Source organism: Copadichromis virginalis, linkage group LG16, assembly GCF_057382275.1.
Source record: "Copadichromis virginalis isolate Kocher_CV1m ecotype Utaka linkage group LG16, C_Virginalis_male_GT1.1, whole genome shotgun sequence".
NCBI classification, from domain to species: domain Eukaryota; kingdom Metazoa; phylum Chordata; class Actinopteri; order Cichliformes; family Cichlidae; genus Copadichromis; species Copadichromis virginalis.
This window is the reverse complement of record NC_140633.1, coordinates 14,554,997-14,569,103: the sequence shown is the minus strand read 5'-3', so window position 1 is coordinate 14,569,103 and position 14,107 is coordinate 14,554,997.

Below are 14,107 nucleotides of genomic sequence, written 5' to 3'. Positions count from 1 at the left end.
GAAGGATGCCAACATTGAGGAGGGATTCAGATGCATAAGTCACAGTGGAGGAATCACATTTGGACCTGATACTGAACCAAACATTTATCATCCAGACTATCTGATAAATTATCTGATATTTACAACATGGTTTAGTTAACAAGTCAGAGGGCATGTTGATTGTTGTACACCAGAGCTGTGTTTCTTATACCAGACACCCTTTTTAAAAGTTCTTTAATGCTGTAACAAAGAAAAATATCCAAAATTGTTGGTGTTTGGCTTAACAGAAACTGAAAATATAACATTTCATTTTATGGAAAAGATATGGAGAAAGCCCGTTCTTGGTGACAGCTTGATGTCATTTTTTTGTTTTTGTTTCAATGGTGTGTGCACCAGTGTCCTTTCCTCAATTTTGAACTGTGTTTAAAATATTGTAATTGTGATTGTAATTATATAGCAGTGCTTTAATAAAAGGCATTCTCCATTATTGCAATTGATTAAACCACAAAGGTCAATTCATTTCAGGGTTATGAAGAGACATTCTGATGTTGTGATATGTTGAGAAACAAATTGTACATCCTTGATGAAATACTGCCTTCTATTGTATCTTTTCAAATTTGTTAAATAAATAAAATAAATCTGGACAAGGACACTGCTGAGAGTTACGTAGAAACAGGAAATATCCTGTTTCTACGTAACTCTTGTGCTGCCCATTTAAAAATAAAAGATGTCCAAAATGTAATGTTGCGTTTTCCATTTCTTCCATTTCTGAATGTTTGGTTTCATGAAAGAGTGGAATGTTTTACAGCTGGAAACCAGGCTGGTTATAGCTCTGAACTGACTGAGCTCATGCAAACATAGTATCCTGCCTACCCAGTCAAAAGATAAGAAAAATGATTTTGGATTTTGTTTAGCTAGTAGAAAGAGCAGCACAGAAAACACAAATGCCAGGTATGATTTCTGATTAAGTGAATAGCCGAGAGTAGACCGCCAAAGCCTTCCACTGGCAAATAATCTTGACATAATCAGAGATTTGATTCAATTCAATTTATATACTGCTAATTCAAATATTGTATGGTAAAGACCCCAACAGGCAGACAACCCCTATAAGCAAGCACTTGGCGACAGCAGGAAGGAAAAAAATCCCTTTTAACAGGAAGGAAGACAGGAAGGAATGACAAGGGAGGGCAGCCATCTGCCATGACTGGTTGGTGGTGAGGGCAAAGAGAAACACCAAGGTCAGAAGAAGCGCACCACTGCCATCTCTCTGAGCTCTGAATATTCTTGATTAGTTTGTTAATTGATTAGCAATTAGTTTAGTAGTTTATTGTTTTTGTTTTTTTTAGAGATCATCTGCAGAGTCATTTCAGAAATGCCAGCAGCTGAACAGTGATTCAATAAATCGTAGGTTATTAGCAGTTTTTTTTCTTTTTCTTTTTTTCATCCAAATTACCCACATCTCATTTTCAACTGCCCACACATAAGAGGCTAGATCTGGCCCTGGCTGAAAAAGAAATTACAATTATAATAAGTGTGGGAGACAGGATCAAAAAGAGCAACAAAATAGTAAGTCCACAGAGAGGTACTTCATGTTCCATGTTTATACAGTATAGTATTGAATTTTCTAAGGAAGTATCTATTTGAATGACAATCAAACAATCAGGAAACTGTGTTTAAGAAAGAACATTTTGGCTCCCCTGCACCGCCTTCTGCTAAAATTAACCTCTTCCCACAGTCTGCCATTCCACCCAAAGATTACAGCCATCTGTGTCTCACATGTTCTGTTCAAAGGCTTGCTTGAGGAGTATAACATGTCTGAAACGTCACGGGCATCCTTAGCTCTTCCTGAGATTTAGCTTTAAGGGGTCCTGATAGTTCTCACGTGTCCTATAAAGCGGCCTGTGGTGCGCGGGTGAACGGTGGCCTGCTGCATCTGTAATTTTAAGATGTTCGGGGAAAGGTGGATTTGGTCACTTCATGGTGTTCAGTTCCTCTCTATTCTAAACAGGGGAGGCGGAAACAATTAGACAGACATATTTTAAAATAGGAACAAGATGCCAGCCATCTGTTTACCAGAAACCTGCACATATCTTGAACATCATCTCTGCAGACCAAGCATGGAAATAAACAGTACTGTTTATTTCATCCAGCTGAGCTACACCCATAAACAATAATGACCTTTGACCTTGCTCACTGGCATTTGGTATACTTTTCTTTTTTTGACCTTGCTGGTGGGTTAGTGAGAAGGAAACCTGTTGCACACATGATTGGAGACAGAAAAATCAAGCAGCATCTTCACAGGAGGAATTATTTATTGAAGCAAAGTAAAAACAGAAAAAAGTTAAGAAAATAAAATGTTTTTTATTTTCTCTCCCAGCATGCTTTAGAGGCAAATCCTTGACCGACTCCACCCACAAAGTTTCCAGCTCAGGGGAAGAGAGGAACTGTAAAAGAAATGAGAAGCTAGTGTTTACATGTGACTAAAATAACCTAATGTTTCTCATATATTATCATTTAGTGAAGCAGAGCACAAGGGAAGGAAAAACTATGTGAAATAGGACAGTGAATGTAAGAGTGAATGGTTCCTTATCTCATTGTGTTAGCCCTGTGACAGTCACGTGGCTTGTCCAAAGTGTACCCTGCTTCTCACCTGAAGGCAGCTGGGATAGGCTTCCCCTGTGACCCAGATAAGGATAAATGGATAGATGGATGTAGCTGATGCTGATTATCTGACCTGTAGTCCAGTGCACAAAGTTAAAATTGGGACAAAAAGAAGACTTCAACTATTTTATTATATTATATATTAGAGTGATCCTTAAATCCATCTCAGACTCTGCATCACAGCACAGGCATCCTCACCATTCTGAAAAGCCCTTATATTACCACATATCCACTGACTCATGTGAATAGATTCTTCTATCAAGTTTGCTCAGCTACGCTGCTTCTAAGTGTTTTAACCTTCTAAGGCACATGGGTGTATTTCTAAATATACATATGGATGGTTATGTTCAAAAAGCAAGCTCGGGCTGATGACCTCCTGGCCATGACTCAGTTTCCCTCAGTGCCCCAGTATGAGGCTAAGACCATTCATCATGTCAATAGGGAGCCTTTCATAGGGGTGAAAAATCAGAGGCCCTGCGGTGGAGGAGGACAGACTATGAGTCAATTCCCGCTTGGTGCTGCCCAGGCCAGGGCTTTCCAGGTAATGACCCTAACATGTGGGCTTTTCAAAACAAACTTGTTTTAAGTTCTCTTTACGGCATAGCAGACATATTGTAAAATTTTATTTAAAGCTAAATCTGAGACTTAAATGTCAGTGGGGGTGGGGGGGGGGGATTTATCTTCATGGATAAGAGCTGTAAACTTGAAACCCAGTTAAGATACAAAAATAAGGACTTGAGACAAGAAAGAAATAAACCTTGAAATGTCAGATTTTGATTTCCACAGAGCCACAGATTTTGAATATTTTGTTGATTTTTGCTTCTTTTCTTGGATGAGTGGACAGATGCACACCAGGACTTAATGCTATAACGGTGTGGTTACTAACAAGTGTCAGTATACATATAAAATAAACCCAAAGGGGCTTCACAAATAATGAAAACTACACTGGAACTTGAGGCATTGAGTTGCTGTTGCTGTATTTTATTGTTGTTCTATTAAAAATTCTTTAGATTGTACAGTCTGAGAAACATCATGGAGAAACATCACCAAAAGAAATACAAATCATAAATTGAAATAAACAAATGCACTCATAATCAGGGGCTCTGGCTCAGGAGATGGAGCAGGTCATCTGCCCTGTTGTCTTCACTGCAGTGTAGCTGTTGGAGAAAAATATTTATTTATCATATTTGGCAATAAATGCTGTTAAATTGCAAGCAGCAGGAAACTGGCGCTGATGCCGCTTGCAATGCAGATAAATTAAAGAGCCAGTTGCAATGAGCCCCAAACCCAAACTCAGCGGGTCAAAGCACATTCCTGCACCGCATTCGTTTTATATGAAGACGAGGGAAAGAATGTTGCCTGACTCATCCTGGGTGCGGGAGCAATACGCTGAGACCACACTGTATCCCAAATTATTTCCATGTGAAGTTTCTGTTATTGCTATGCTAATGGCTTCAGCGCAGTGATACACTGGGAATGTGTGAAGAGAGCTTGGGCTCACTGACAAGGGGATCCCAGAAGAAAGAGGAAGGCATTTGCATCATATTCAGTTGCTTTTGTTCGATCTGCCATTTGTGTTACAAACTGAAATTTCCCTTTGTCATTCACTGCTGAAGTAGTTTTTTATTCCCATGTTGAAATATGTTGGAATTTTAAGCATTTCTGTGTGGAAATTAAATCATCGTGGCCGTGGATAGAACCAGGAAGGAGCAAAGAAAGAAGAATATAAACATGGAACAAACAAACAAAAAATAGAGGTTCATTTACACAAAACAAGCTAAACTGCATCTGTAGGTGATGATGATATTAACTATACTATTGTACTGTATGAATATGTGGAAATGAGCTATATGAGTTATATCTGCACTCAGGAGTCTTGTTAGTTATATTGCCACACAAACTGGATAATGACTTACAGACCTCACTCTTGGAGGAGTAATGGGGCTGCTAACCTTGAATACAAGCCACTAAGCCTGCATGCATACACACAACATGTCTAAATCCAAACACATATCAAAATAGATGTCCCATGCCTTGTGGAAGGAAATAGCAGCTATAATAGACCACAGATGAGGTTGATTATGAAAATCTGTCTATGTTGCACAGTAAAGCGATCCAGGCTGGACACCGGATGTTTTTCTTGGATTGTAAGGTCAATCACGGTTTATAGGCATCTTTAATAAGACTGCAAATGTGTTAAGCCTCAAAGATTGTTCAGACTTGGATCATTCTTACTCAGGAGGAAATGTCTTTCTCCCCAAGTTTCATCTAATAATTCCACATTGTTTGGATAAATTACAGTATGAGCCTCTTTATTTATTTATTTATTTATTTATTTTTCCTGTCCCGTTTGGCTCTTTTGCCATCAGAATTATTGTCTAAAGGCAAAGAAAGATGCCCAACGGATTTACTTTACCAAATTGACCATCCCAGCCTTGCCGTAATGGTCCATTTGATTCACCTTTTATTGTTTATTTTATTTTCACTTACTGAATACGGGACAGACTTGACTGGGGGAAAGAAGGGGAGAAAGAAAGAGGGAAAGAGAAACAGCTGAGAAGAGGGACGGGGGAGAAGGGCAAAAAACATAAACCAACAGAACGGGCAGAGAAAAAAAAATGCATATATCAATCACCTGGATCATCTGCTGAGAAAGAAAAAAGAAAACAAGCAGAAGAGAACAAGAGTAATAGAATAAACAACATCACAATGATATATGGGAATATGACAGTAAATACTAAATATTAAACATTATTGTGCAGCACATAAGATCAACAGAACACAGTGTGCTTTGAGGTAGGAGCCAAAAAGGGTGTAGTTTGTGGGTGTGATCACCCGTGTGTTCACCTGTGAGCATGGACGCGCTTGTTTTTTTTAAAAGGTTCCTTCATGTAATGATCTGGTAGAGGGTGTGGGGGGGGCCACAGCCCCGTCCTCCAGGGCATGAAGCAGGTATGGAGGAGATCAAGACTTCAGACATCCAGAGGCCCCCAGAACACAAGAGACCAAGGAAGACCAACAGAGGGGCAGCCGCGCCACTGTCCCAGTTAGAGCTGAGGAGAGTCCCAGTATGAGCCTCTTTAAAACATAAAGAACTTTTTATTGGTTTCCTCATTTAATTGTGTTTACTTTATTCAGTATGGCCAACAATTTTCATTTTCAACATCACTCTTTGTTCCCACTAACTAATATCAGTAAAGGTAACCTGGAATCAGTCACGTGCCTGACTTGTGAGTGCAGAGATTATCATGTTGCTATTTCAAGGTCTAGAAAACGTACGTTAAAACTGTAAGCATTTAAATCTTTACATTTAAAATTTTATTGTTCCATAACTGTCACGGTCCTGGGTCTCCTGACCCAGCGTTTTTAGTTCTTTGTGATTTTTTGTATTATTGTACTTGTGTGTGATTTATTCTATGGCTTCTAGTTTTGATCCCTTGCCCTTCATGTCTCTCTGTGTCCCCTCTGTTCTGTGTAATTGTGTGTCTTTGCATGTTTGAGTTTCTTGTTTTCTGTCACTCTGCATTGTGCATTATGTTCTCATGGTTGGTTTTTTGTTACTCTCTCTAGTCTAGTCTCTTGTGTTCCCAGCTGAGTATTTCCCTGTGTATTTTGGTTCTTAGACCTCTGCCTTATGGTTTATGTCTCTGTATTTCTTAGTTGCTGTCTCCACTGTGTCAAGTTCGCGTCTCTGTGTGATACTTCCTGTTTTACTTTGATGGTCCGTGTCTCATGTGAATGCGTCCTGCTTTGCTTGTCTCGTCAGTCCTGATTTCTCCCAGCTGTGCCCTCCTTCTGTGTCTCATTCCCCTCGTTACTTCCCAGTGTATTTAAACCCTGTGTTTCTCTGAGTCAGTGTCGCGTCGTCCCTCTTGCTGTGTGGATCTCCCTGTGTGTCTCTCTGTGAGTTTTCCAAGTTCCCAGTTTAGATTAGTTTGTATGTTTTTTCCCTGCCAGCAAATAAAGCTGAGTTTTGAGTTCACCTCCCTGAGTCTGTGAGTCCTGCACTTTGGGTCCAACTCCTGCCTGCCGCACAGCGATTCATGACAATAACAAGGTTACTGCAAGCAGCCTATTACGCTCCATAGTTGTGTGCAACCTTCAGTGGCAACAGAAAGCACACTCAATGGAAAGGATGGAGGATGTCTGGTTATATTGTTATGGACCCATAAAAATCAGTATATAGAGAGGTTGGGGTTCTTGGTTGATGAAATGTTGGACTTGAGAGGCAGCAATTTTCACACACCTAGAATAATTTCTCCTCATTTTAGACAAATAGTGTCTTTCTGTTTTAGTCATGAACAATATAAAAACCTTAACTTCATGTTTATTATTATTGACTACAGGGTCACATGTTGTAACACAAAAGACAATCTTTGCAATTGTCAAAGTCACCAAATTAATTCAATTTTACATAGTTGCAAATCACAGCAATAGCTGCATTAAGGCAAACAAAAGACCCTACAGTAATACAGAGACTGGCAACAGTGGGGAGGAAAAACTCTGCTTTAACAGGAAGAAACTTCCATACACTCCTTTCTGACTGTTCACATGTTACACAGCTCCTAATTATGAGAACCAGGGTAAGGGTGGAGCAACCATCTGCTGCTACCAGATGGGGGGTGAGCAGTGGGAGAATCAGAATTAAATCATTGATGTCCACGACAACAACTAGCTAAAAAAAGGAGCATACTTTGTCAGAGAATACAACAGTAGATCACAGATTTACTGTACAATTTATAAGGAGGAAGCTCTCAGCCTCTCTCTCCCTGTCCAAACCAGGACCGAAACCAAGAATGCGTCAATTTGTATATCAGATTTTTTTTCTCTTAGTCAGAGCATTAAAACTACAGGTCATGGTCAGCCTGGCAGGGGAAAAGCCTCTCTGAGCTGACGTGGCTGAGGGCACAGCTATCGGCCTGAGAAACGCCAAGCTAACAGTTTAAGCCGCATGTCAAACGCACTATAAGCTTCTTGTGAGATGAAGAAAAAAATGGAGTAAGCCATGTGTTGGAAGCAGTAACTGGCTTTTACTCTGATAACTTTTTAGCAAGCTCCATGTTGTGGCTGTAAAAGCAGAAAAGAAACCCACGTACTTTAAAAGTCCAATAATACCTCCTTTTTCCTCAACAATGCCCACTATCAGTAAGCATACTTTAATTTCCTCTAACTCCTCCACATACCTCTAAACTCATTGTGGCCTGAGGCTGAAGGATTTTGGATTATATACACTTTTTTTCGTACAATACAATAACACTTCTTTGACATATGCTGTTTGACTGCTCCACTTGTCCTACTCCCTGGACAGAGTAGTTGTACACTACAAATCACAAGTTTATTAGCTCCAGAGCTGAGCAATGCTCGAATTCACAAACAAAAACTTAGCAGAAGCAGCCCTATTCTTCCCTAACAGCAGGGAAAATCCAAACAGATTCTGAATTAAAAACTTGCTACCTACACAGATTTCTAAAGACAATACACAGAGTTAAGCTCAGTCCCACCGGAAGCCAAAGAGGTGATGAGATGGAACATTTCAAAGAATTTTACAACAAATCTCAGCAGCTCCCTTATGTTGAGGTGGATAACTGGTAGACATGTCTTTGGCAGTAATATTACAGTGCACAAAAACGTATGGTCATGCACATTTGTGTTATATAGATAAAATTATTGGGCTACACTTCTTAATCTCTGAATTCAGGGTTTTTTTTTCAGTCCCTTTGCCACAGATGTATAAAATCAAGCACCTAGTCATGCAGTCTCCCTTTACAAATCTTTGCAAGTGATTTAGAGAAGTTGCTGAATTTCAGTGTGGGGATGTAATGCCACCATTGCAACAAACTGGTTGGTGAGATTTCTTCCCTCCTAGATATTACAAAATGAACTGTAATTAACATGTTAGGGAATCACAGCAACTCAGCCACAAAGTGTCAGACCATGTAAAGTTAGACCAGAATAACCCAGTGCATACAAGTCAACAACACTCTGCTAACTCAATAAGTACAGATTTCCAAACCTCTGCTGGCTTGATCATCAGTAAAAAAACTGTTCACTGAGAGCTTCATGACATGGTTTTACATGGCTGTGAGGCTCCTGTAGCAAACTAGTACTTTTCTCTATAGTGTGCCTGTAGATAAACCCGATCTGGTACTCTTTCTGCTTTAAAATACTGTACAGGGTAGAGCAAGCAATATATTTGAACATGAATAGAGAATATTATGTTTACTACTGAGGTGGCACCTCAATGATTTTAATCTGCATGCGAAGGGAACATAGTCCTCTGTGTGGTTAAGTCTATAATGTTTGAATAGTGCATTCCACAGTCAGGCTTTAGAATAACATTGCCTTCATGCACAGTTACTGCTACAAATATTTCCAAATGCCTCATCAGCTACAGATCCAGAACATTTAAGCTTTCATGCACAAACTGTACCTGTACAATCACATATAGGACATGCAAGAGTTCACAATCATGTACAATCATATTTGCAGCTTATATGGAATACACACACACACACACACACACTTTATTCATGTTTAAGTAATTTGTATTTTCTCAGATGATCTCTAGATTATTGGTAATAAAGCATATATGGTCATGTTTTAATGATGACAGGACAGGATAGAATGCTAGAGAGTTTATTTCCATAATTCACAGTTTTACAGTAGTCCCTATTTATTTTATTGTGGGCCTTTGTGCAAAACATCAGTTTATCTATTGTCTGAAACAAGCCACTTTCACTCCTCTGCTTTAAGGCCAGGGTTCGTCTGATTGGCTGCCCCTCATAAACAAAACACCTGGACAGCAGATGGGGCTGTGGTGCTCACAACCAGAACTTTGTATCTGAGATGACCATATAAGTATATATTTCTTTTCATATCTTATACCTTGTAATATAAAGTAATATATAATCAAACCCAAAAGCATAAAAAACAGTCTGAAATTAAGCCTTTGTGCTCACAGAGATTATTTGTACATTTTTGCATACTTGTACATCTAATGTAAAAAAAGAGAGAGAAAGAAAACTATGTCTCATTTTCCATTTCTGATCTTCTCTGACAGCTTGGTACAAGACTCACTAACATGAAAAGTCAAATCTCTTCTCTTTATCTCCATCTGCGGTATGTGGAGAACTTGATCCCTGGTTATAGCAATGGTTATAGACCATTCTGCACATCAGAGATCCAGATTGTAAAAACCTGAGCTGAAACAAACTATTGCTATTGTAGGTGAATCTGTTTTCCATCACAAGTACCCCACATATCCCTTCAAAGACCGTATGAAACAGTTAGAATGGAAATACCTGCATTCAATACAGGGGGAATTAAGAGCCATCAACTTCTTCTGCTAAAATAAGTTCTAAATTTATTTTGAAAAACATATCCAGTTAGAACTCATTGTCTGAGGAACTAGAGAGAGGTATTAACATCATGTCTGGATGACAGTGTCCTGGGGCCTTGGCAAATCTGGTGGTCAAGTTTACTTTGGGGAGGATTAAGGACAAAAATGTTTGCTCAAGCCAAAATTTCTTTAGCGTCTTCGCCCGCCCCAGTCGGTGTCTCCTTGTGCCAGTTCCCCCTGAGGCTAGCAGCTTAGATGACCACTGGGCACCAAAACATCGCTCATGTCTGGAGTTGGATGAATAGAACCCTAATACTAGGTTGAGGATCCCATAAAAGATCAGATCACAGGCAGACCTAAACTAGCCGGGGCCCTATCATTAGAAATGCAGACCCACCTGTACAAACATGCACACTTTTGAACACACACCCACATCATGGCCTTAAAGAGGTCAACACCCAAAACTAAATGTTTAGCAAGTAGCACAATGTAGCTCCACTGTGGATCCTGGTATTTTTTCTTAACTTTGACACTGGCAGCAATGAGCAAAAGGAACATGGTGTGTATCAGTATGGTTCTATTTTATTTAGTGTGCTCATAATCATTTCAACTATTTTAATGCTGAAGAAAAAAAATGCTATAATAACCTTGCTGGGTAGTAATGTTATACGGGCAGGTAAAATAGATTATAAAGGGGACAAATGGCAGATATTTTGTTGGCTTCTTTTTTCTGGGTGTGTTTGATGCTGCTGTACTGAATGTGTGTATGAATGAAACTTGTTATAAAAGTGCCTTGAGTGCTCAGATTGATTAAAAAGCAAGTACGGTTTACTATTTACTTGGAAAGGTGATGAAACCTTCTGAGTAGTGGCCAGCCTATCAAAATTTCTCCAAGACCACATCAAGGACTCATCCAGGAGGTCACCAAAGGTCCCAGAACAACATCTTAAGAACTGCAGGCCTCACTTTCCTCATTTAAGGTCAGTGTTCATGATTCAAGAACACAAAGGCTCATCTCACATTTACCAAAAACATTTTGATGATCCCCAATACTTTTGGGAAAACACTCTGTGGAATGACAAAATAAAAATGTGAACTTTTGAGATGATTTGAGTAATGTTACATTTGGTAAAAACATAACAGAGCTTTTCATAAACATAACAACAACAGTCAAACATGGTGGTGGTAGTGTGATGGTCTGGACATGGAGGATTTGGCGTGATTAATGGAACCATGAATTCTTTTCTCTACCAGAAGATCCTGAAGGAGAATGTCTGACCATCATTTTGCTGCGGATGCAGCGGGTACCCATCGCACCTGGTGCATCCGCAAAGCCACTAGCATTGTCGAGCAGCCCTCACACAGGCTCTTCATCCTGCTGCCTTCTGGCAAGAGGTGCCGAAACATTCGGGCCCTCACTGCCAGACCATAAAACAGTTTTTTTACCCAAGCCGTCAGACTCCTGAACACTCAGTGACTGGACACACACACACACACACACACACACACCACTACATCAAGCACTTTTCGCACAGTGTTCAGTCTCTGCACATTTCTCTTGCACTGTTGCGTCTGCACTGTCTCGTGTCTGTATTGTTCTGTTCTGTCTGGTGTTGCACTGTCTTCGTTTTTGTTTGTCCTTTTGCAATTTCTGCACTTTATGTAGTCCTGTGTTGATTATCTGTTATGTTATATGTAGCACCACGGTCTTGGGGGAACGTTGTCTCGCCTCACTGTGTAATTCACCACTGCACATGGTTGGAATGACAATAAAGCCACTTAACTTGATTTGACTTGAAGCACACTTAGTTTATGCAGTTGGACAATGATCTGAAACACACCAGCCAGTCCTCCTATGAATGGCTAAAATAAATAAATGAAAGTTTTGTGGTGGCCTGGTAAAAGTCTGGACTGTCATCTAGTTGAGTTGCTTTGATGAGATCCTAAACAGGCAAGTTTATGCTTGAAAACCCTCCAACATATATCACTCTCCAATTATATCAATTCTGCCAAGAAGAGTGGACCAAATTCCTTCACAACAATGTGAGAGGCTGATAAAGACATATCTATTACTTGGTGCTAAAGCTGGTTCTACCGGCTACTGAATCATGGAGTGTACTTAGTTTTTCACAGGACTTCATAGGATAAATAAAGGATGGATTCTGCCAACAACTCTAACTGGTTGCATGGAAAAAATAAAAAACTAATCTGAAAACATTTTTATCTTGGCCTTTGATCATTTCATTCAAGTCTGTTAAGTGTTAGAGACCACACTAGATGCTTCTGCATGGGTCCATTAACAAGCTTTCAAAGGATAATATTAGATCCTTATGCAAGATCTGAGTATGAGAAAACAAAAAGAGGAGGGACAGATGAAAAGTGTGTATAATAGAATAATCATTGTCAGTTGCATATTTCCAAGCTAAGGGCTTAAAACATTATTTCACACTGGTCTCATGTGTCTCTCTTTGCAAGCACATTTTGAACATGATCACAGACAAACTGGGTGTAATTATAACATGATAAATAAATATGCAGTCTGGTTTATATTAGATGCTGCATTAAGAGTTCAGAACAAAGCTTCAAATAGTCTGCAAAAAACACAAAAATTCCAAAACAGAGCCGAGCTAAGCTTTCCCAAGTGTCCCATACTTTGAACGCTTTGTCATGTATCCAACAGCCCCATTGTGGAGTAGAGAGGCAGACAGTCTGTGCTGTAATAATGTTGACATTTCACAGAGACAACAGGGGTGCAAGTGCTACAGTCACTGTTCCATTGAGCACCAAGTCTCTTCAACACAGACTGCATAACTTTCTCAAACAATTACACAAATGACTGCATGAAGCAGTTTCATTTTCACATCATCTGGGATTGAAACTGAGCAAGACCTGATATAGATGTGCAAGCACTCAAGTATTATGTACCAATCTATGCAATACATTTAATAGTAGGCATAGCCAGCTCTTGTACACCCTTGGGACTGACAATACACGTGATGGGAAAGTAATTTTGTTCCACATTTATCTAAACAGCTCATCATGAAAGCTGAAGTTGCTAAAGAACGATTCTAATTGATGTGTGGTGGATCCAGTTTAGCTGTTCCCACAGGACCTTTGTTCGTGATCAAGCTTAAATGGCAGGATTTTTGAACAATGCTTGGTAGAACACATCACAAAGTAGTGCACTGCTTACTACATCCTGTAATGCAATTCCTTCATTTTCAAGAATTTAGTAAGTTAGTTATTCTTAACAGAATCTGAAGCTAGCGATGCTAGTTCAAAGCAGCAAAACTCAAGATATAATTGCTGATGATAATTACTTCCTTTCATGGAAAGGGACTCAAATCCCATTGAAACACCAGTCACAGGTCACTTCCATGTTCTTCCCCAACTCTCTCCACCTTCCTCTTCCTTTCCTTGCATATCTCAGGCGAGCCAATGCTGTCACGGTCTGCGGAGGCAGACCGTGCGGAAATGTGTGTGGTGGACCCAGGAGCGAACACAAGCGAGGATGCAGGAGTGGAGTTAAACAAAAGCGAGCCTTTTATTCTGGCTGATGAAAGGAACAAAACAGAGTGAGGGCAGCATAAGAGTAATAGTTCAAACAGAAACCTAAACTGGACATAAACTAAGAAAAAGCTATGGCTGGAGATACGGAACACAGGGGGTGGTAACACAGACGACGCGACACAGACTACATGAAACACAGAGACTAAATACACAAGAGGGATGATCAGGGGAAGTGGCCACACATGGGAACACAGCTGACACAGATAAACATAACAAGACATGGCAGGAGTAAACAACACTGACGGGAGACTGTCAAAGTAAAACAGGAAGTACACAGGTGCAAACAGGAGGAGAGAGAGAGAGAGCGCGCGGGCATAGTGGGCTGGGGAAACATGGAATGAAACAAGGAGGGGAGATGAGGGCTCACAGATACATAGAGGGGCACACAGGGAATAAAAGTCACAAGGGGAAGTCAAATAAGGAACAACACAACAGGACAACTTAGGAAACATGGCCTAAATAAGGAACGAAATACAAAAATATAAGAAACTAAGAATACTGGGCCCACATGGCCCAGGACCATGACATCACCCCCCCCCCCCTCAAGGGCTGGCTCCA